At 38.0% G+C, this 22,823-nt stretch overlaps 1 long non-coding RNA gene across 1 annotated transcript; it reads right to left on the bottom strand.

Moving 5' to 3' along the window:
- Positions 1–2,809: 2,809 nt before the first annotated feature.
- On the bottom strand, positions 2,810–22,500 carry LOC134739738 (uncharacterized). Its single transcript, XR_010126737.1, has 4 exons — positions 22,365–22,500; positions 12,623–12,727; positions 11,654–11,771; positions 2,810–3,010 (listed from the first exon to the last, which is right to left on the bottom strand). It is a non-coding gene; the product is annotated as an uncharacterized LOC134739738 (long non-coding RNA).
- Positions 22,501–22,823: the final 323 nt, after the last annotated feature.

Here is a 22,823-nt window from a genome sequence, read left to right as displayed (position 1 = left end):
ACCCTTCATAATCTCCCAGTGAAAGCTTCTGTGTCCATCCAATGTGTCTGGGTATTTGCAAAACTGTACTTGGTTTATTGTTTTCCTTATTTCCTCTCCTACTTCCCTATCGGCAAACAGCACTTTCCACACAAATGCAGCAGCAAACTGAAAAGCAAACAGATTTATTTATTTTATTCAAACTCTTGCTAAATGTGCAATTTGTGCCAGAGAGCATCCTCATCACTACTGAGAGATTGCTAATATGTTTACATGATGGGCTTTGCCTATGGGTGGAAGGAGGGATGGAATCAGAGATAACTCTGAAGTTCTGATGTTGCAACCTAAGTTAATACAAGCATTCATGTCTCCATGAAGAGAAATGACAAAAATCGGAGAAGGAAAAGGTTTTGACAGAACAGTATTTAGAAAATTTGATTTTAGACTTGTGCTGTGGTTGAGTTGCCAGCATATTTTCCTGGTATACAACATTCGGACATTTTGACCAGTTGTACTATAGTTTGGAAAGCTGTGAGATTTGTGACAGAAAATGGTGTAAAAAGAGAAATAAATCAGATGTACAAGGTGGAAGTGTGTCTGTACGGATTCATACGCCCCTTCTGAGTTTCTCAGGTTTACCTGTTTCAATTTTCAGCAGCTTACTTCACTTCCACTACCAATGCAGGGCTATGCAGTCAGCCTTTTAAAACCAACCACTTTAAGCCCACAGTCTCTGACTCCTCTCATCTCTTCTAGATTTGGGGAAATGCCACCACAGGGAGTGCATCTGGCTTCCCAGGAGGCTGCTAAAGGAGCTGAATGACCCAAACTGGAATGCAAGGTAGTTAACACTCTCTGGTGCCATCTTGGCCAAAGAGAGGCAGGGAAAAAACCTGGGCAGCTCAATTTCCTCTGTCTTACTTTCTCCAATCAGCCTGCATAAAGAAGTCCTGTATGACTGAGTGTAGGCACCTACCAAATAACAGTAGGTGCTCTTTGCCCTGCTTTGTGAAGAAGCCAACAGAAGGGTAATGTTTCACCTTTCTTGGCTGCACCACTTACCTTTTCTCTCGTTCTCACTCTCCTGGGATTTAACTCCCAATAAGGCACTAGCACTTAATTCTTGCCTGAGGCTCTATCTTCACTATCCTAGAATACAGAAACTAAGATGTACTGCAAATGTGGAAGAGTAGTATAATGAATATTGTGGCCTTTCTTCTGAGGTGAAATTTAATGGTTATGTTGGAAGAAGTGTGGGGAATAAGGGGCAAGCAGTCTCCTTTCAACTGTTCAGTGAATGGCCTCCATTGGGCAAGACTGAGGAGAGGAATTTTTATTGGATATTAAGGTTTTCTTTTCAGATAAGGCAATGGAGGAATTATTCATAGAAATTCTAAGGAAGTTACTAATTTAAAATTTTATTTCACAAATATTAATTAATAGAGCTAAGTGAATCACTAAAGATTTAAAGATGAGCCTGGGCACGGTGGCTCACACCTGCAATCCCAGCACTTTGGGAGGCCGAGGTGGGTGGATCACGAGCCAAGGAGTTCAACACCAGCCTGACCAATATGGTTAAACCCCATCTCTACTAAAAATACAAAAAAGTCAGCCAGGCGTGGTGGCACGTGCCTGTGGTCCCAGCTACTCGGGAGGCCGAGGCAGGAGAGTCACTTGAACCCAGGAGGCAGAGGTTGCAGTGAGCCAAGATCGCGCCACTGCACTCCAGCCTGGGTGACAGAGTGAGACTCCACTTCAAAATAATAATAATAATAATAAAGATTTAAAGATGAGAGAAACTCAATGTACTTGTAATCTGTGTTTGATACAGGCAGATTCGGTCTGGTAGAAAGTGGGAGGGCACCTAACTAAGACTGGAGTGGTGATGGAAAACTAGAGACTGTGCTTTGAAGGATATAGGAGTTATTCAGAGAAAGTAGGGAAGGTAGGAGGAATGAGCCTAACGGAATGCTGGGCACAAAATTTCAGACATAGGGAATAGCAGATGGACAAGTCCCAAAACTTACTAACTGCATGCCTTTGTGCACATCACTTTACCTGTCTGAGTTTCATTATTCCCATCTGTAAAGTGAGGAAGATAATACTGTAGTGTGACGAGGCTGTGAAAATTAAATGAGACAATATGTGTTCAATGTTATGGCATATAATAGATGCTTATGGGTGGTAGCTGTTTTTCTTTTAAGCCTCGAACATAGCCAAACCACTTTCTTTCTATTAGTTATGGATAGGAACTTTAAACAAACAACAAGGGCTAAGAAATCCCAGAATCTTTCAAATTTTGGGGGAAAAAAAGTATATTGAAAATCAAAATATTAGAAGCTCAAAACCTCAGAGCATCTAATCAAAGGCATTTCTCTATCTTTCAAACTCCTCACTTCTTTGCTTTGAGATAAATTTCACTCTCATCTGTTGGTTTCCTCCACAACTACCTTATAAGGACAACAGTTTGTGTGTGAGCCTGTTTGAAGTCTACCAAGTCATAAGAATCAAACATACTTTTCATTGCCAAAGAAAAATAAGTAGCCAAACCCTAACACAGCTTGAACTCACATGGAGTATCCTTTAAATTCTGAGAAATTTTTCAATTTGGCTAGAAAAACTAGTACCCTTTCAAAATGCAATACTTACCAAAAAGAAAAATCCAGCAAAGCAAGTCTCTTTTCACTTTGCACATAAGAATTAAACAGAATGGCTGTTTAATAACAAAACCACAATTCATAACAGATAATTTGAAATATGTTTGCACTTAATTAAAGCTTACAGATAAATCTAATTTAGGGAAATATGCAATTTTTAGTTCCTCACTTACTCATCCTTCTTTTTTGTTTTAATTGTGGGTAGGTGTCATTTCAAGCACTCTGAACAGTCCTGTGGAATTCAGAAATTTCAGCTCTGCTCCGTGTTTGACAAGCTCCATTTATCATGCAATGGCAGAAGACTGGAGACCTGAGAACATGGTCATGGTCGCTTGCGCCCAGTGCATCACAATCTGGAGAGGCCTCCAGCAGAACTATAGACAAATAATTTCAAGGTTCATTTGGAAGAAGAAAATCTATGGAAATATCAAGCCCTCTTGGCACTCCATAACCACTGACAACCTTGATTTGATTCCCACAAATTCATGGAGCATCAGGTCCAACATTCTGGATTCCACTTGAATTCCCAAAAGCCATGAATGTGGAGTTAAGTATTTCCCTGGCTTCAGAGATTATGGGGGCCATAATGCCTTCAAGAACAATAAAAGGTCTCTCTCATACTCCCTTAGAAGGGCACGGAGAAGACTCCTGAAACACTGGCTATGTGCTTTGAGGGCCCAGTTCGTGGCTACTGTAACCTAAAATTAATTGTCTAGTACCTCTCTATCATTCCCATCTCTGGATGTGAGCTGAAGGTACACCAGCTAAGAAAAGTTGCCCAGAAATCCTCATCTGATGCTTAGTGACTCTGAAATAATGCACGATATTTGAAGCATCTTCTTCTTCTTGGGTTATAATTCCACAATTAATTAGTTAATTCTAAAACATATCTGTTGAGTGCCTACCATGTACCGATTACTGAGAAAGACATTAGGGATATGATGTTGAAAAGATATAGCTCATGCCCTCAAATAACTCTTGAAGGAGAAAGATAAGTAAATAGGCATTGAAAATATTTGTTCATAAGTGTCATGAAATATAAATGCATCAGATCTCATAGAAGTAACAAGAAAGAACTCCTAACTTAGGCCTAGAATTGAAAAGAAACAATATGTGTTTAATGCTATTGTATATGCTTAAAGATAATAGTTGTTTTTCTTTTATGCCTTGAAAATAGTCAAACCACTTTCTATTTTTTATGGATAGGAACATGAAATAAACAGAAAGGGCTAGGAAAATCCAGCACCTTTATAAATTTGAAAAAAAAAAGTACATTGGTAATCAAAATATAAGAAGTTCAAAATCTCCAAGCATTTGATTAAAGGCAGTTCTTCTCTGTCTTTTAAACTTCTCATTTCTTTGCTTCATTTTCAGGTAAATTTTGCTGTCATCTGTTGGTTTTCTCCACATTTACATCATAAGGACAACTGTTTGTGTATAAGAAGCCAGACAAACAATGAGACCAACAAAGAGATTATTCCAGGAAGAGGGAAGGGCATAGGCAAAGACCCAGAGGAAAGACAGAAAATGGCTCATTGAACAACTTCAAGTATTTTAATATGGCCATAGGGTAGAGTACAAGAGGAAAGATGGAAAACGCTAAAGCTAGAGAGATTAAAAAATAAAAAGAAATCAGAGCATCCAGGACTTCTTTACTTGCTTACAAGTTTGACTTTATGATTAGGATGATAGCAAATTTGGGGAGAGTTTTCATCAGGTGAAAGAAATGATCAGATGTCTATTTTGTAACACTTTGTAAAACTCTGAAGCATAGAGAAAAGAGTCAGGGAAAACCAGTTAGGAGTCTAAGGCAGTGATCAAGAAACAGACAATGGGAGCCTGAACTGAGACACTGACAATGAATATGACCAGAGATGGATAAGATGAGAGAGGATTAGAATATAGACACAGTCTTGGATATTGATTATTTGTGGGAAAAAATGAAGGTGGACTCAAGAATGGTTTTTGAATGAGGCAACCAGGTGGTAGCATTTATGGAAACAGGAAGAATAGGAGAAGCAAGGCAGAACATAATGAGTTCAGTTTGGACACGTTAAATGTGGGATACCAGAAGAACATCCAAGTAAAAAAATCTCGTGAGGTGTTGGAAATAGAGATTTTGATCTCAGAATATAATTGATTTTTAAATTCTTTATCCCGTATGTAGTAGTTGATCTCATAAATAGATTACGTTACCAAGGGACTATGTGTTTATTGTTTAATTCTAACAAGATCACGACAAAATCTCAGCAAGACCAACTATTAAGAGATTGGTCAAGAGCCATCATAAGGTAGAGTGGAGGAATCTTTGAGAGTGAGGAATCTCAGATGCCAAGGAAGAGTTCAGCTCTGCTGAAGAGTTTCACAGAGAAGGAAGACTTTCACAGAGAAGAGTTCAGTCAGCAGTGTCAAAGTTTGCAGAGCAGTCAAGTAAGATAAGGTCTAAAAAGTGTCCACTTAACTCAGTGTAATTTCAAGCCAAGATCAGTCTTGTTCCAAAAGTATTAACTCAGCAGAGTTTTAAGTCACTGTGGGATACAGCTCATCAGGTTTTTACAATAGTAACAAATGCTTCATATCTCTTATTATTCATAACTGAAATATACCACTAAGTCAGCGAGCTCCAAGTCTCTTCAACTTCAATGTTTTGAGGATAAACCTAAAAACTGAACTTTTCCTGAACAAAAAGGGCTTCGGCTATTTTTGTTTTGCTTCCTCTATCAAGTTGTGAGCCAATGCTTGGGCATTCTTTACTCAGAGATGTAATAAATTTATTCACTGTTTAGGGTGGGGTATTCCAGACAGCTTTCCTGCTGTGCGTCCTTAAAGTGAAGGTCAAATAGAGTTCACTGAGAAATGTAAAGCAAGTGCCTCTGCATTAGTATTTGTTTTGTTCAGCAATATCCATTTATAATTAAGAAAAGTTTTCTCCACGTTTACTCCTAAAGGATATCATGGACAATTTTATTATTGTCTTAAATACATTATCTTTGATTTGGAGTTGTTCAAGACATGCTCAGTATTACTTGTGATATCTCAATTGGAAAAATAAAATTTGTTTTTTCCAGAAAGTTCAAAGGTTCTTGCTGTTAAATATTGCTTCATCATTTAGATATATCTTGAAGACTTAAAAATGTATATTTAGTAAGTATATTTCTTACATCTTTTCTAATATGGAAGCCATTGGGGTAAAATCAATACTCTCATAGCTCAATATGGAACAATCCTCAAAAACTATGGAAGTACATGAAAAACGTATCTTCTGCCAACCTTTTTTACGGAAATTCCAGTTCTATTGACAGTAGATGATCTTTATCTATTTGGGATGGCTTTGGAAATGGCTTATGGATCCAAGATGTCATAATGAATTGGAATTACTCAAATCATCGAGTAATTCCATGCAGTTACATAAGCTTGACATTCAACCTTTGGAAGAGTCAGTAAGAACCTCAGTTACATATTTGGAAATAAAAGTGATGGAACAATTCTATTTCCATAAAATTCTCAGGTTGCCAACTTTCCACAAGGTGAAGCATTAACTATAGGCCAATGAGAGTGTACCAAATACTTCTATTTAATTTTAATTTAAGGTTTTAAAAAATTATTAATGTGGTAAGAACATTTAATATAATATCTACCCTCAACACATTTTTAAGCATACAGTACATTGTTGATGATAGGTACAACATTGTACAGCAGATCTCTAGATTCATCTTGCTTGCCTGAAGCTTTATGCCTGATAATTAGTAATTCCCTATTTACCTCCACCACAGGTCCTTGGTAACCACCATTGCTTTCTTTGATTCTATGGATTTGACTATTTTAGATACTTCATATGAGTGGAATCATGCAGTCTTTGTATTTCGGCGGCTGGTTTATTTATTTTGCTAAATGTTCTAAAGGTTCATGCATATTATTGCATATTAAAGAATTTCCTTCTTGTTAAAGGCTGAATGGTATTACATTATGTGTATATACCACATTTTCTTTATCTATTCATTTGTCAGTAGACTTTTGGATAGTTTCCGCATCTTGGCTACTGTGAACGGTGCTGCAGTGAACACAGGAGTGCTAATATCTCTTTGAAATCCTAATTTCAATTCTTTTGGATAAATACCCAGAAGTGAGATCACTGGATCCTATGGTAGTTCTATTTTTTATTTTTTGAGAATCCTCCATACTGTTTTCTATAGTGGCTGCACCACTTTGCATTCCCATCAACATTGCACAAGGGTTCCAATTTCTCCACATCCTCCACAACACTTACTATATTTTGTGGGTTTTTTAAAATAATAGTCATCCTGACAAGTGTGACTAATATCTCATTATAATTATAATTTGCATTTTCCTGATGATTAGTGACATTGATATTTAGCTTAGTTTTGTTCATGATAGGTGATTTTTTTCTTTTTTTCTCACAGTGAAATACATAGAAATTCAGGTCAACATTAGAAACAAATTAATACATGAATATAAGTCTCAGTCGCCCCATCCCTCAATGTCCACACGTAATCAAACACTATTAGTAATAATAACTATCATTTATTGATTACTATAGTTACCTGGCTAAGCACTTGACATTAATTATCTCATTTAACTCTAACCACAACTCCATGAGGGATTTCTATTACACGCGCTTGATACATGAAGCACCTGAGGCTTAAAGAGGTTAAGTGGTGTCACATGTATTCACTCAGTTTGTATGTGGCCTAGACAGGAATCCATTTCGAATCTCTGACTTCAGAGTCCAAGATCTTAACCACCATACACACTGCCTGCCTTCACAGAGCTCTTGCTACTTCTTCCATCCACTAAACAATAACTGGAAAAATTAAGACATTCATACACATGGACAAATTCACATAAAATACCCAGCCTCTGTCATGTGCCCAGATTCCCACAAACACTTTTTCTTTAAAACTTGATTCTGGCTATTTGTTTGACCCATGAGGTGAAATTAGGTTACTGCAGACTGATTTATTATGCATTTCTTCTCTCCAAGAATAAGTGAAGCCTTCCTTTGATGTGCAGAAATTGTGTGGAAAAAATTAAAGATGACTGGCAAAATAGTCCTTCCTTCAACACTCCTGGCTTTTCTACGAGAGTTTGCCCCATTCAGTTTTTCAACAAGCCTTTCTAAGGCTGCACTGAACTCAACCTATAACTGGGTTCTGTGATAGACACAAAAGAGAATAGTTCCCTGCTTTTAATGAAGGTAGTAGCTTATATAGGAAGATAATTAACTTACTTGAAATCTATGTCTATATATAAGCTTCAGCTAATGCACTCCAAAATACACAAGTGCTGAGAATAGCAGAAAAAGGAGAAAAATTGCCCATATTTCCAGATATACAAACCCTTTGTTTCTCGTCTTAAGACACAGATGAAAGGGGAAACATTTGTCTTTGATTTCCTGGCCACTGGCACTTTTGAGTCTTTGCAATTTGTGAGGTTTCTATACACTGGGAAGCCATAAGAGGGCCACAAATAGGATGAGTATGTTAGCAACAAGTAAACCAAGGTAAGCATCTTTGTCTGACTTCCCGGTAGATGAGACAGGTCTCAGCCTTCAGCAGTTTTATGCTTTCCTGCAGGACTCTACACAATTGTACATCAGTTCAAGCAATTGCATTAGCACAGGAGTGCTGAGCTGTTCCAAAGAGAATGAGTGAGCCAATAGCTATAGCTGGCAGCCAATGAAGGGAAAATGTGCTCTGAACACTCAGTGACTCACCCAAACAGACAGGAGGGAGTGTGTGCCAATTTAGCCTGGACATGCTGCCAGAGCTCACACACTCAGCAGGGTCAGGATTTGCAGAGGAGGTGAGTTCTGCTGCAATCCAAGATAGTCAGGCAGTAGCTGCAGGGGATTAGAAGAGTGGCATTTTTCTGCTGGTGTCAGCATTAAATTCCCATACTTCAAGGGTCCAGGGACTTGCCTCTAAAGAAAGCATAAGTCTGAAAGGCAGCAGAGGTGGCTGACCATTGAAAGTTCTACTTATGTGTCCCAAGCTCACACCAGGTATGCCATGTTCAGTAGTTCTAGTTGCAAGTCACATTCCAGCTGAGGTTACTTCCTATTTCATTTTCTTATGTAATTTAAAATGCCACCAAATTTATCTGTATGCTTCTTGTTTACTTTCTAGCTACTTATCGGAAAAAGGGGTGTGTCACATAAGTTTACAATATAAGTGGTTGTGTTCAGAAATCTGTTTATGATGAATAAGTCTAATTGATTTATTCTTTTAAAAAAACAGCTTATTGTGGCCAACAAGAAAACAAAACAGAAATGTGTTTGGCTGTCAATACAGCATAATGAACTCATTTTCCTTCATGAGAAGGCAGAAGGATCAAGACAGAAGATGTACTAGTCCTAAGAAGGGAAGAATCCTTTTTTTCTCTGAAACACATGTATGAGAATGCATTTACACTATAGCTTTCATGCTTTTAAGCATAAGAATCCCTCAAGGAGCTTATTAAGAACACAGTAAGAATCCTCATAGATTGTGATCCAGTAAGATTCTGCATTTTTAACAAGTACCCAAAGTGATGCTGTCTTACAGTACATTAAGCCACTTAGCAAGTGGCATTTAAGGTACAACTGGCAGGACCTTCAGGCTAAATATTATCTTCAAACTTAAATACTTAGCTGCTTTACTTTGAATCTTGAAGGCTTTTTTGTTTTCTGGTAGGTGATGGAGAAGCGGAAAGGAGTGCTACACATGCTTTACACCTTTGTAAGATAAACTTTTACTGGGGATTAAGTGGCAACCAGCTAACAACAATAGACAAAAATCTGGGAGCTAGGAAAGGAAGTGGGAATGATGGGACAGGTGAGAGACATCCCCAAAGCTTTGTCAGAGACACAGCCTCTTACCTGAGCAGGGAAGTACCTTGGATTTTGTTGTTGCAATTGTTCTTTCATTCAACATATAGACAACCAATATCTACTTTGTGAAAAGCACTATGTGTTGTTGTTTTAGGGTTTTTGTTGGTGGTGGGTTTTTTTTTTTTTTTCTTTTTTTGAGACGGAGTTTCACTCTTGTTGCCCAGGCTGGAGTGCAGTGGTGCAATCTCGGCTCACGGCAACCTCCGCCTCCAGGGTTCAAGAGATTCTTCCACCTCAGCCTCCCGAGTAGCTGGGACTACAGGCACCCGCCGCCACCACCCCAGACTAATTTTTGTATTTTTAGTAGAGACGGGGTTTCACCATATTGGCTAGGCTGGTCTCAAACTCCTGATCCACCCACCTCAGCCTCCCAAAGTGCTGGGATTACAGGCGTGAGCCACCGCGCCCAGCAAAGGTTTGTTATTTAAAAGAGCAGTTACTGATTCCCACCTGCCCCTGAGGTAGTACTCAGCATGCCTGCTCTCCAATGTCAATGGTCTTCTTTTTAGCTTGCCTTCTTGACCTGCTACTTTGTTTGGGGTGTGAAAGACAAAACACCTAAAATGTGGCTGGAAATGTGATAAGAGACAGCTAAATGTTTGTTAAAAAATTAAGGATTTTAAGAATTGCAGAAGGGGAGATTTATGTGGGATTGAAGACATGCAGAGAGGCAAGGGATCCAGTCCTGTAGGGCATATCCCATTGCATAGGTGCATGTCTTGTGGAGTTAGCTAGTGAGAAATTTCTCCGTTGACGGGTACTGAAATAACAGTGAAAAAAAGAAATATCTAGTATGCTATTTTTACTGCATGGTATAAAGGAGTCTAAGCCCTACAACACTTCAGCATAGTCTGCTACTATGAATGCCTTACATAAGCCATATTATCAGGAAAATCCAAAAACAGTAGTAGTTTCCAAGTCAGGTAGGTTCAAAGCTGAGATAAGGTAAAGTCTTGAGGAGATGAGACATGTGTGAGATTCAGGACCAACAGGAAATAGTAATGAGAGTAACTATGAAAAGGAGGCTGTAAACCTTCCAGAATTTGTAGAAATCTTGGAGGGAGGCCCTGAATTTCCCAGAAGATGTGAGATTTTATTAATGTTTCAGTAGGTGTGGTAACCTAGGCTGACAACTTAAATACACAAAAGAATGTAAAATATCTTTACATCTCTACACTTCCTCTCTCACTTCCCACACATATGTCTTGGTCTTTCAGGATATTACTCATGGGAGCATGAGATACATTCACAATGTTAAATGCAGGATGCTTCTATATGCAGGAAATAAATGGGAGGGGAGGCCGGAATGGTCTCTGTGTAAAATAGGAAATATGAGGCAAGACATTTTCCAGCAGAAGTGATTAGACAGGATTCATAGACAACGTGAGGTCAAAGCTCAATTCTAAAGAATAATTAGAATCAGAATAGTGTGTTGAAATTGATAGGCAAATGTATGGGCAGGAAAGTTCAAACCACAATGGAGAGTCATTAAGAAGGACAAGTTGGGCATAAACAAGAAAGGACAAGCCAGGGCTAGACTGCAGAACGTAAAAGTCAACTTTGGAGGACCTGGTCTGACAGTGTAGGGAGGGGCTCCTGATTCTGTGTGGTCTGCCTACAAATTCATACACATATTTTTCAGATCTTCTGGGCCTTCATCTCCTTGGGACCCATCTGGAAAAATAGTTATAGCATCCAATGCCTTGCAAACAATACTCAGCTCTATCCAGGTCTCTATGGAAGATCAGAGGCCATGAGGTCTGCAGCTCTGACTATTTAAGAGATGTATCAAGACTCAGCTCATTACCTCCACAATATTTCATCCTGAGAATCCCACAGCTTCATTACTCAGAAAGTGTAGATCCTCAAGAGTGGAGTGGGTCATGCATACAAGCAGCAGCACTTTCCAGCTCAGCAAGTTCACATACCTCAGTAGTGTGTGGCCAATCTTCTGTCAAGCCACCAAGTGAAAAACAAGTGTGACTAATTGTGGTTGGAAAGAACAATGACCCAGAAACACCCTTTGTGGAAGAACCAGTGCTGATTGTGAAGTTTTGCTCTCAAGAGACAGTGTGTATTTCTAGTCGACTCATTGTGCCTATTTTTCTAGGGACCATGTGCTAATTACCTGTAGCTCTGCTTCTCAAAATTTCATCTGTGCCTGCAGAACTGGTCTTTCCCTTCTTATGTTGACAGTGTTGGCCTCTGGGACTCCCTCTGCATCCAATTCTGATTTCAAAGCCACCCTTCAAAAAGTTAAAGTGAAATTGGGTCAGGTAGAGTGTATGAGCTTATTCCTTTAAGAATCCATGCTATAGCCTGTGAGCCCAAATTCTCATGTCACAGGGCTCAACATTAAAAGAAGAAGAAATATAAGCAGAGCCTTTCTCAGGGTTCTGCTTGTGGAAAAACAAGGCAGCAGTGTGAAGCAGAGTGAAGAACCACTTATTCTAGGCAATATTAGAAGAAGAGAATGAAAATGGAGGGGAGAAGGAAATACAAGAAACTTGCCGAATACCTAACTCTCTAAATAAAGCAGGAAGAACAGGAAGAGATCAGGAAAATAATGCACTACAATCCTCAACACTTTGGGAACTTGCAACCTCCCCAGAGCTGAGGATGTTCACAGGATTTCCCCATCGCACACCCCACACTACTCCTTTTTATCTGTCATGCCCCATCAAACCTCACCAACACAGTGTCTCATTTCCTCAGGGCTTTATGCAAATATAATATCATAAACAGTCAAAATAGATACAGGAGACATAAGAATATCTCCTTGCTCAGAGCTAGGCAGGCTATCCAACAAAATTGTTCTATATTTTCAGGAGGCCCAGACACATAGGACCACACCGTGGTATGTGTATGAACTGTTTTTCACATTGTGGTCCTATATGTCTGGTCATTAATGCCATTCCCTAAATATCTCTAATTTTTCCCCTTGGGCATAAGGGAAATTGCATTTCCCTGTCCTTGAAAGGTCCTGTGTTTTTCCCTGCCCCTTGAAGTGGCTTTGTGATTTGCTTTGACTATGAAATGTGAGAAGTGACATGTAGCACTTCCAGGCAGGGGCTTTAAGTGCCTGTGGATAACTCACCATCTTCCCTTTGCTGCTTCAGTCACAGTAGAGCATTTCATTGGCCAGAGATTTCAATGGCTGGAGGCCGTAGGCAACTATAATGAGCAGAGCCCCCAGTTCCTGCTTAACCACGTTGGAAATGAAGCATGAAAAAGAAATAAACCTTTATTATTTTCATCCACCAAAATTGTGGGAGTTATTTGTTCCTACAGGATAACTTGGCCTGTCCATACTGATATATATTCATATGCATTATAATAGTGATTTTCTGAAAACAGCAACTAAATGCACGTGATTTTTATCTATGCATGTTTCTCTTGTGGAAAGGAATGTAATTTGTGGCAGACAAGAAGACAGGGCACTAACTGTGGAAGAAAAGATAGTTCGTTGCATGCTAAGAAGTATTAGGTTGTACAAAGTCATTTGTTCCTAAATCCTCGCAAATAGCTCTGGTTCCTGAGATTTTATTTATCCTTGATTTAGTTATTCTTAAGACTTCTTTTGCTGTTGACTCTGCCTCCTTCATTTTGTTACTGCTTGCCTCCAGTGTGCTCCATGCCCACCACAACCTACAACATTCTGCTTCTAATCTGCCTCTTAGAATTGTGAGTAAATTAAGAGCAATTAAATTTTGAATGAAGAACTAAAGAATGCCTCTGTGAGTACAAAAGTTAAAATGTCACACACACAGACTCTTTAAAATAATAATAAAATAAACATTTCATAATCCTTTCTGGTTTATTATGCATTTTTACATTAGTGATTTTTTTCTCCTTTAAGCTCTGTGGGACTTGATAGTGATTATTTTTTATTCTTATATCCCCTGCATCTACGTTGACTGTTTAGATATTATGTCTGCATAATGCTATACTCATGTCTCCATTTCTATTATGAAGGTTACCAGATAATAGCAATCAGTGATAGCTTGCATAATTTTTCTCAAGTATTTGTTCTTCCCTTCCCTGTAAGAAAACATTGATTCCCTGCCTTTGCCATGTGATTTGCAGGGCCTCCTATCGGAATATACATCTCTACCCCACTGAAATCGGGCTTGGTCCTATGACACACTATAGCCAATGGAACATGGACAGATGTGATGTAAACCATGTATACAAGATCTAAGTGACATCATCATATTCCACCTCTCTCTTGCTCTCTCCCCTCTGCCACCAGACTGTACCATATTGTGACTACTCCAGCAACCTGGGGTTCAGAAGAAGACACATGGAGCAGAACTGAAAAGGAGCCAGCAGTCATAGCCAATTCATAGCTAAAGACTGTAACATAAGAAAGGAATAGATGTTTGTTTCGATTCACTGAGATTTGGGGATTATTTGACATCACAGATATTGGTTATTTTACCAAGGCTTTGACTGGAATGTCATATTTTCAGATATGACCAGATTGAGGGATTGAGATTGACTGTGTAGAGCCAATGAAAAGCCCCTTGAAAAGACTGGCCCAGGACCTTATCTAAATGGTTTCCTTACAAGGTTTCTGACCTGTGATACTGTGATAAATAATGTCACTTTCTTTTTTTTTTTTTTTTTTTTTTTGAGACAGAGTCTCACTCTGTCACCCAGGCTGGAGTATAGTGGTGTGATCTCCGCTCATTGCAACCTCCGCTTCCCAGGTTGAAGCGATTCTCATGCCTCAGTAGCTGGGATTACAGGCACCTGCCACCATGCCCAACCAATTTTTTGTATTTTTTAGTAGAAATGGGTTTTGCCATGTTGGCCAGGCTGGTTTTGAATTCTTGGCCTCAAGTGGTCCACCCGCCTAGGCCTCCCAAAGTGCTGGGGTTACAGCCTCTGTGCCCAGCCAAGAATGTCACTTTCTAGTGGGCCCAGAAACCTCAAGATATTTTGGGACCTCAAAAAGAGCAAAATTTGTATAGATATTACAAGCACAGTCTAATGGCGAATGCTTGGCTTAGCTTCTGGCCTCAAGGCTTTTAAAAAGCTGAATTAGAAATTCCTTATAAAAGTTCTGGTAAAACCAATTTAAAAAGAGCCTATATAGCTGATCACCACTTTTTATATGCTTTATGCAAATAACCAGGCCAAATATAATGAGACCAAAATTTATTTTGCAAATAAATTGGTCCTACTATGATTTATTTATTCTTGGTAGAAATGAGGAAACTGGGGAAAGAAAACTTTAGATTCTAGCCCTGAGCATTGTTTTGAATTTTTGTTATTTGCCTACATTCTGGGCTAATCCTGAATTATTTCCTGGGTACAAGAAGTCTCTAAAAAATAACCAGGTTTGATTTTTCCTCATGACGCTTTTAGTTGACTTCTTATGGAATAGATTATTTTTATTACTGTTCTGGCATACAAATTCTCTTTTGACTGTAATATTTGTGTGCATTATATTTCTACTATTTAAATTATTAATGTTATGTATCTCATTGTTTTACTTTTTCTGAGAAAACGGAAGTCATGGTATTCTGAAGACTAGAGATGACTCAAAAGCCTGTGAATCCACCCCATTTGGAATCCCACTGGGCCTGTTGTTTTTCATTGCCAGTGTGTTACTGCTAAAGCTACAACATATGAAACACCATTCCTAAAAGCTCAGGGACCATCATGGAAGAGGAGGGTATATGAGATTGTAACAGCTGGATTAGAAGGGTGAAGTGTGAAGGCCAGAAAATTTCATCTTGGGCGCTAATCCGCCATATTGGCTTCCGATTAACCCAAATTACGGGAGTGCCTCTGAAATTTCTAGTTAATCTATTGTCCTTTGTGTAAGAGCACCTGTATACCAAAATTCCTGCCCTTAAAGGCAAATTCCTATCCCCTTCCTCTGAAGCACAAGTGCCCCTCCCCTAAAGTATATAATCTGGGGTCTGGTGGGTAATGGTGCTAGGATCCACGATCTTGTGTCACTACTGGCCAAGACACAGACAAAGCTTCTGTTCATAAACCCCCATTAAATGTTTCTTTCTAAGAAGAAAAGTAAAGAAAAGAAAAGCTGATTAATACACATTCAAAGCAGGATATCACTAAAAAGCAATATTCTTATTTTTGAAAGTACTTTTACTTTTACACCTCATTTTAGGAAGGGCTGGGAGTAATGGAAGCATGAGCTTTGGCATCAAGTAGACCTGTCTCTTTATGAGCTGCTTCATCTTGACAAACATAAAACACCCTCCCAATAGCACTTTTTCCTCTGCAGCTCTATCAGAGGCCATTTTTTCTTCATACTCCACTCAGAATCCTGTTAACCAGCTTGAGATCAAGAAGACTATTGACTGCAATTGTCTGAATATAATATCATATGAAAGTCCATGAGTTCATTATAATATTCCACAAAAAGGAAATCCAAAAATAAACTCATTAGTCACCATTGAGATTGCTCTGGCAGCAACTTCCTATTGGAAACTAATGGTAAAAAAAAAAGAAGAAGAAAAAAAGCTAAATGCTTAAATATTTCAATATGAACTCTATGAACTGTTTTTTAGTAAAAAAACAAATAGAACTCATTGATGACGGAACATTACTATCATATGATCATATGGATTAATGGCTAGTTATAAAAGGAGAAATACATCTTGACACTGGAAGATCAGGCTGTCCACATCACCATCTCTAAAAGTGGGACAACCAGACATGATGACCCTCGATATGATGTAATATGAAGTTCACACAACATCTATAAAGGATTTTTGTCAGAAAAGATTAACTTGAGTCTAATCAAGTCTTTAGATCTAACTTTAAATTTATAGGAAATACGGAGAATGGAGAACAAGTTAATGTCTCCTCGACATAACCTTGCCTCATTTTTATGTGTTAATTAATATTCTTATTTATTTTTACTTACTTTAGAATTTATTTTTATTATCCATGTTCTCTGTGGAATATAAGCTCCAACAGCACAAGGCCTTGTACTGATGAGCCAACACTCCTTTCTTACAGTCTATTATCACATTTGGAACATACTAGGTTTTCAACACAAATGTATTAAATGAACAAATGAATGAACAAGTTATTTTAACCTCACCAAACTGGTTTACAAGTTAGGAAGTAATCATCTGTCTTCAAAATTTAGGGCATTCTACAGCAAAATCAATTTCGTTTCTTCAACCAGCACACAGCATGGGAAAAAGAAAGAAAGGAGGAATCTGTTCTATATTATAAGAATCTGAAGCAACTTAACAGTCAAATGCAAAGTATTGATTATGGGATCCTGATTCAAGCAAACATTAGAAAGGCATTTTTCTGTGATAACTGGGGAAATCTGAGGATTAGGTACTAATTGATACAAGAAATTACTACTGATTTTGTTAGGAATAATAATCAGGTTGCAAGTATGAAAGAAAATGTTCTCATATTTTGTTTCCTAGTTTCCACTTTTATTTTAAATTCAGGGGGTACATGTGCAGGTTTGTTACATGGGTATTTTGCATGACATTGAAGTTTGGGGTACAAATGATCCCATCATGCAGGTAATGAGCATAGTACCCAATAGGTAGTTTTTCAGCCCTGTGTAGTGAGGTGTGAAATTTCATGTCATCAAGGATATCTCTTTAAAATACTTCAGCACAGACAGATGTGATAGGTGAAGCAAATACAGAAACATGTTGATAATTATTCAATATGATGAAAGATATTTGGGATTCATTTTATTTCTTCCACTTTTGGGTGTGTTGAAATTTTTATAGGATATAAATTTATTAATACAATAAAAAATTATCTGTGAATTATCCTTTTATCCCCCTTGTCCCACATGTGATTCTGTTGACCCTCACCTCCTACATGATTCCTGGATCCTTCCAATTTGCTCTATGTCTGTCGTTGCCATCCTGGCCCCAACCACCGTTAGCTCTCTCCTGATGTACTGAGCAACCTCCTGATTGGTCCCCTTGCTTTCTCTCCTCTTCCCTAAAATATATTCTTCACATAGCAACCAGAAACTTAATCAGACAATGTCACTTCCTTCTTAAAAATCTTTCAAAGGCTTCACTCAGTATAAGAAACCTAAAACCTATCTCTGGTTTATAAGATCTGGTCCCTGCCTTACTTCATCTTCCACCACTTTTCCTGTGTCCACATCATTCCAGCTACACTACCCTAAATTGCATTCCTCCAACATACCAAAGTCTTCCAGTCTCAGGGACGTTGCTATCATCCTTCCTTCCTGGCTTGATGCTGGCGTGTCTGTACCACTCAGTCATCTACTTAAAGGTATCTCTTCAGATATACCACCCAGTCACATAATCCCAGCACCTCCGTTTAACTCTCTGCATTGTACCTACCATAATATGATCCATTTTTGTCTTATTTTTATTAATTTTACTTCTATATTTATTTTTACTATCCATCTATTACCATGTTTGGCACATAGTAAGGGTTCAAAACAAATGTGTTAAATGAATAAATAAATGAACAAGTTATTTTGACTCACCAAACTTGTTTCCATGTCTGTAAAATGGCATGACAATACTTGCCTGAGAGGGTTATAAGGGTTAAATGAGGTATTGAACAGAGAGTGGCTAGTCCAGTTCTTGTTGCACTGAAGATGTTTAATAAATGGCATCTATTTATGGCTGAGCAAAAGAAGTCAGACTTCCCCCACTCCCAAAAAAGAATACATAGTGTATAATTCTATTTGCACAACTTCTAGAAAATGTAAGATAATCCAATGTGACAGAAAGTAATCCATGGATTCCTTGGGACGAAAGGGTTAGGTAGGAGAGCTAGGCATAAGAAATTTAGGGACATGATGAATATGCTCATTATCTTAATTGTGGTGATGCTTTGTTAACTATAATGTGTATATATCTACATTGTGGTTATATATATAAATGGTATATATAAACTGTATATATGTATATATATATAACTGTATATATTTGTCAAGAATTTCAAATTGTACACCTCTAACGTGCAGTTTATTGCATGCTTATCATGCATTATTGCATTTACTGCATGCTTATATACTCAAAGCTGTTTTTAAAAAGGCAAAATATAAAAAAAGGTAGCAAAAAATAAAATAAAATAAATGGTATCCACTTCTTTCGCATACATCATGCATCTGATCCTCACAGTAACAGTATATAATAGGGCAGGAATTATTGCCCTCGTTTGGCAGATAAGAAAATGGTGGCACAAAAAGGTCAGGAAGATGATTCTGGATTGGACTTTCAACTGTACTACACAGTTGATCATACCCAGAAAAAAAACTAGTTTTTATTATTTAGCACTTAAAATTATCCTCACCCAAGGTCCCAAGCTTCATCACTCTTGCTGACAGAGCAGGAGCATTGCCATCTTGGAAAAGCACTGCCATTTTAAACTTCACCTTGATTAAAAACTACCTAAAAACTGCCTAAATCCAAAGGGCATAAGCCTAATGTCTAAGGTCAGCTTGCCCGTGAAGCACAAATGACATCTCCAACCAGAAACATTCCAACCATAAGATAAACCCCTCCTCGACCAGAGACATTCCAACCATGCAATAAACTTCACTTCCACACAGAAACATTCCAAGCCTGTGATAAATTATCCCACCCAGATCCCCTAAATACTCTTAGTCTGTAAGAGAGAATGCTCCTGACCAAAAAAATAAATCATCCAGAAGCCCCTCTCAGGTTTATTCTCCAAAATAAACCTGTCTTTGACTGTTGAACCACTTTTCGTGTTTCTTTCCTCTTTCTTTAACTCTTACACCTGCCCCTTCCTCCCACTCTGTACCTGCTTATTCCTGGAGTAGGAGGTGATGGGCCTTCTGAGACTGGGCAGGCTGCCCCTCATTACCGAGTTCGTGCTCCATGCTCCAAGGGCCCAGCTGAGTCCTGACTATTGGACTGAGCAAGTCTCCTAAGTGGAGCAGGTCTGTTGTCTTTCTGCCAACATGCAGCTTTATAAACACGTGAAACCATGTAAAATGTGTTCTGTACCTTCTCAAGAAGGGATGTGCTGGAGCAGTCCAATTATTCCACTACATCAGACAATGCCCACGTGCCCGGCTGTAGAACTAACCACTCTCATGCATACACAGTTTCAAAGCTGAGCAGTTAAGTCAACTTCTCTGGCAATTGTATAAGTAATGATCCATCTAAACTGCTTTAATCTCTATGGATAGTGATCCTTTAACTTACACTGGATTTGACAATCACTTATCATGCCACTAATTCCGGAAATTATTTTCACTACTAGAGCACCTCAGCTTTTTGTTGTAATTACAGCCAATAAGGCCTGTAGCCAATGAAATTTTACATAATCCATTTTTCCAAACAAATCTCATCCCTTGGCTCTCTGTATACCTTACACATCAGCTGTGTTGTACTGCTCCCTGTTTCCTGAACATCCTCCTGAGCATTTGATTTTCCAGACCTTTGCTCCCTTGAATAATCCAGCACAGAGATGGCCTATGGTATTTATTTATTCACTTATGTGCACCTACTAGGTCCTAACAGTTAAACCTAACAGTTTAACATGGCAGGTTTGCTGGGGGAATAATAAAATGAATGTGTATAAAATTTTAAAGAGTATATTTTGTCAAAGGAAAATGAAATATTAATATGTTTCATTTTGTGGACCTCCTCTCAACATCTCTAAATGTTGCCAGGAGCAGGTAGGGGTAGGTTCAAGGCTGATTCTATAGTCTCTGCTATTAAGATGTGTCTGCTACAAGTCTCTGCATCTTATGATACTTTAGGTATATTCTCCTTAAAATCAGCCACACCAGGTTATGCATTCTATGGAGTGTTGAAATATCTTTAAAATAATTATATATACAGATATATTTACAGTTGTGATTAGTCCTCCTGACCTCTGCCTTGTAAGTTATTTTTCCTGGCTTCTTTCAATTGAGTCTCACTCAACTGTGGGAATCAGCACTCACCAACAGTCTTACCCTGGCTTGTAAGTGAATCCTTGTGGGTCTTTTCCTTTAGAAAAGAAAACTGATAGCAAAAACAAACCCAGATCTATTTGAAGCAATGGTTTGATACATTTTTTGATGACGTACAGGTAGTTAAATATTTAACTTTGCCACATAAAGGATAAAAAAAGAGTACAAAATTTCTTCAGTCCTGTATATTGAAAGCACAAGAGTTCCTTGTCCTACTAACTGCAAAGTCAATGGGCTGTGCCAGGCAAAGGGATGAACACTGTAGCCCAGTCAGAAAGATAGAGCCAAACAGGGTAAGAATCATTTTTAGTGCCAAGGTAGATATAAACAAGAGGCAAGGAAGTGTTTGCCTCATACTAAGGGTGGATAATACTTTCAAATGTACCTTACAGTTTAGAAGACTCAAAAATTGTTTTAGGCAATTCATTTCTATAGACAGCCACAACTTTGAGAATTTGAGGCCATCTCATTCTCTTAAAAAATTCTGTATCAGGAAGGAAAGAAAAATGTAGGTAGTGTTAATAATTGTTCATATTTGTTAGGTTACATTGCAACATAAGAATATGCACTAACATTTCTGAAACAAAAATTGAGACGTGATTTGACAAGTATAACTATGTTTATGTAAATAATAAACACAAAATTTGAAGATATTATTTACTCTCAGAAAAACTAGGTGTTATAGTGGCCATATCTATATGCAAGACATTTTAAAAATTGTTTGTAAATGCACATATGCAGTAGGCATTTAGTAATAAGTTGTTGAATTCAATTCAGCTCATCAGTCAGTAAGCAGTTATTATGCACCTGCTGGGATGAAGACACTGTATGCAATTTCACACGAATTTAACAGTTGTGTGGTTTTGACTAATATAAGAGACGAGTTATTAGAAAATACTTTGACTATATTAAAATCATTTTAAATAGACTTTAATCTTTACTTTTTGTCATCTGTGTCTGCTATTATTATGTTGATAATGTTAGACAAACCAGAACTACAGGTTAAATTCTTTTAATAAGTATCAAGAATTATATTCCTGGCATGGCGTAACATGTTTACATTAGCCTCTTAAAAGTTTTCATTTTTATCTTTCTATTTCTCTTCCGTTCTTCCTTCCCCATAGATTCCAAAGCAATTTTCTTAAATATTAATTTTATATTAATCTCCTATTTTAAACTCTTCTGTGACTTCCAAACATCTACAAGTCAAAGTCGGTTTTTAAATCCTGGCATACAAGTTTCTTCACAATCTGGCTGCCACTTAAACTTCCTGAAATCATTTTCCTCCATTTCAACTCCTCTCCCTACAGAAACACTATTTTCTAGCTAACTAAAAATTGTAGCTTTTAAAGATTTTGTAATTAGGTCACCAATTTATCCATATCATAATCTAGAGAGTAGTGAAATACATAATTTCTTTACTTTGACTTCTAATACTAGATAGAGGGGAAAAATAAGTTTTAAATTTTAAACTTGGTTCAATCAGTCTTATTAACTAAGTCTTGGCTTAGATGACTCCAGTAGGCACGTTCATCTTTCAGATATCTGGACATATGGGATCTTATACAACTATCTGTTACATGGACCCTCAATAAACTCACATTAACTATCACATGGACACTCAATGCAATTTGTGGTGAATAGCCTGTAATCCCAGCATTTTGGGAGGATGCGGCAGGAGGATTCCTTAAGCCGGGAGTTTGAAACTAGCCTGGGCAACATGATGAGACCCCATCCCTACAATTGAATAATATATAAATAAATAAATGAAATAAATTTGTGGTGAAAAAGTAAAAGGCTAAAGTATAGAAAACTTGCTTAGTGACCTAAACAAATAAGAGTTTGTTTTGCACTACCAAAAAAATCCAAAGATAAGCAGCTGTTACTGTTAACTTACCTGCTCAGTGATAACATGAATAAGAAGCTCTTCCCGCTTTTCACTTCACATCCTTAACATATTGGCTTTTCATCCTCATGTTTCTTGCTCCATGGACAATGGATGTATGCTTCACTCATGTGTTCACATTCAAGGAAAAAAGAGAGTCAGGGATGGTCCCAGCCATATTCCTACCTTATCAAGACACAAAATTATTACACAAAGGACCCCCACCTGCCACCCAGCAAATTCCACTTTATCTTATTGATCAATACTTAGCCAAATATCCATCCCACTCTATAAGGAAGATATATTAATAGAAAGAGAGTATCTGTTTTTTTTCAGCCTCCCTACTGGCAAAGAGAAGGAAATTGGCAGTGGATGTTGGTGTCTTTCTTGGTGCTCTTGAGGAGATGGGAAAAGGGATGCTTAGATCCACATGATGGCCTTGACAGTGCCCTTTGTCTGGCTGACTTTTGC

This window comes from Pongo pygmaeus, chromosome 5, assembly GCF_028885625.2.
Source record: "Pongo pygmaeus isolate AG05252 chromosome 5, NHGRI_mPonPyg2-v2.0_pri, whole genome shotgun sequence".
Taxonomy (NCBI): domain Eukaryota; kingdom Metazoa; phylum Chordata; class Mammalia; order Primates; family Hominidae; genus Pongo; species Pongo pygmaeus.
Note: the sequence above shows the minus strand (reverse complement) of the source record. Positions and strands in the feature narration are given on the sequence as shown.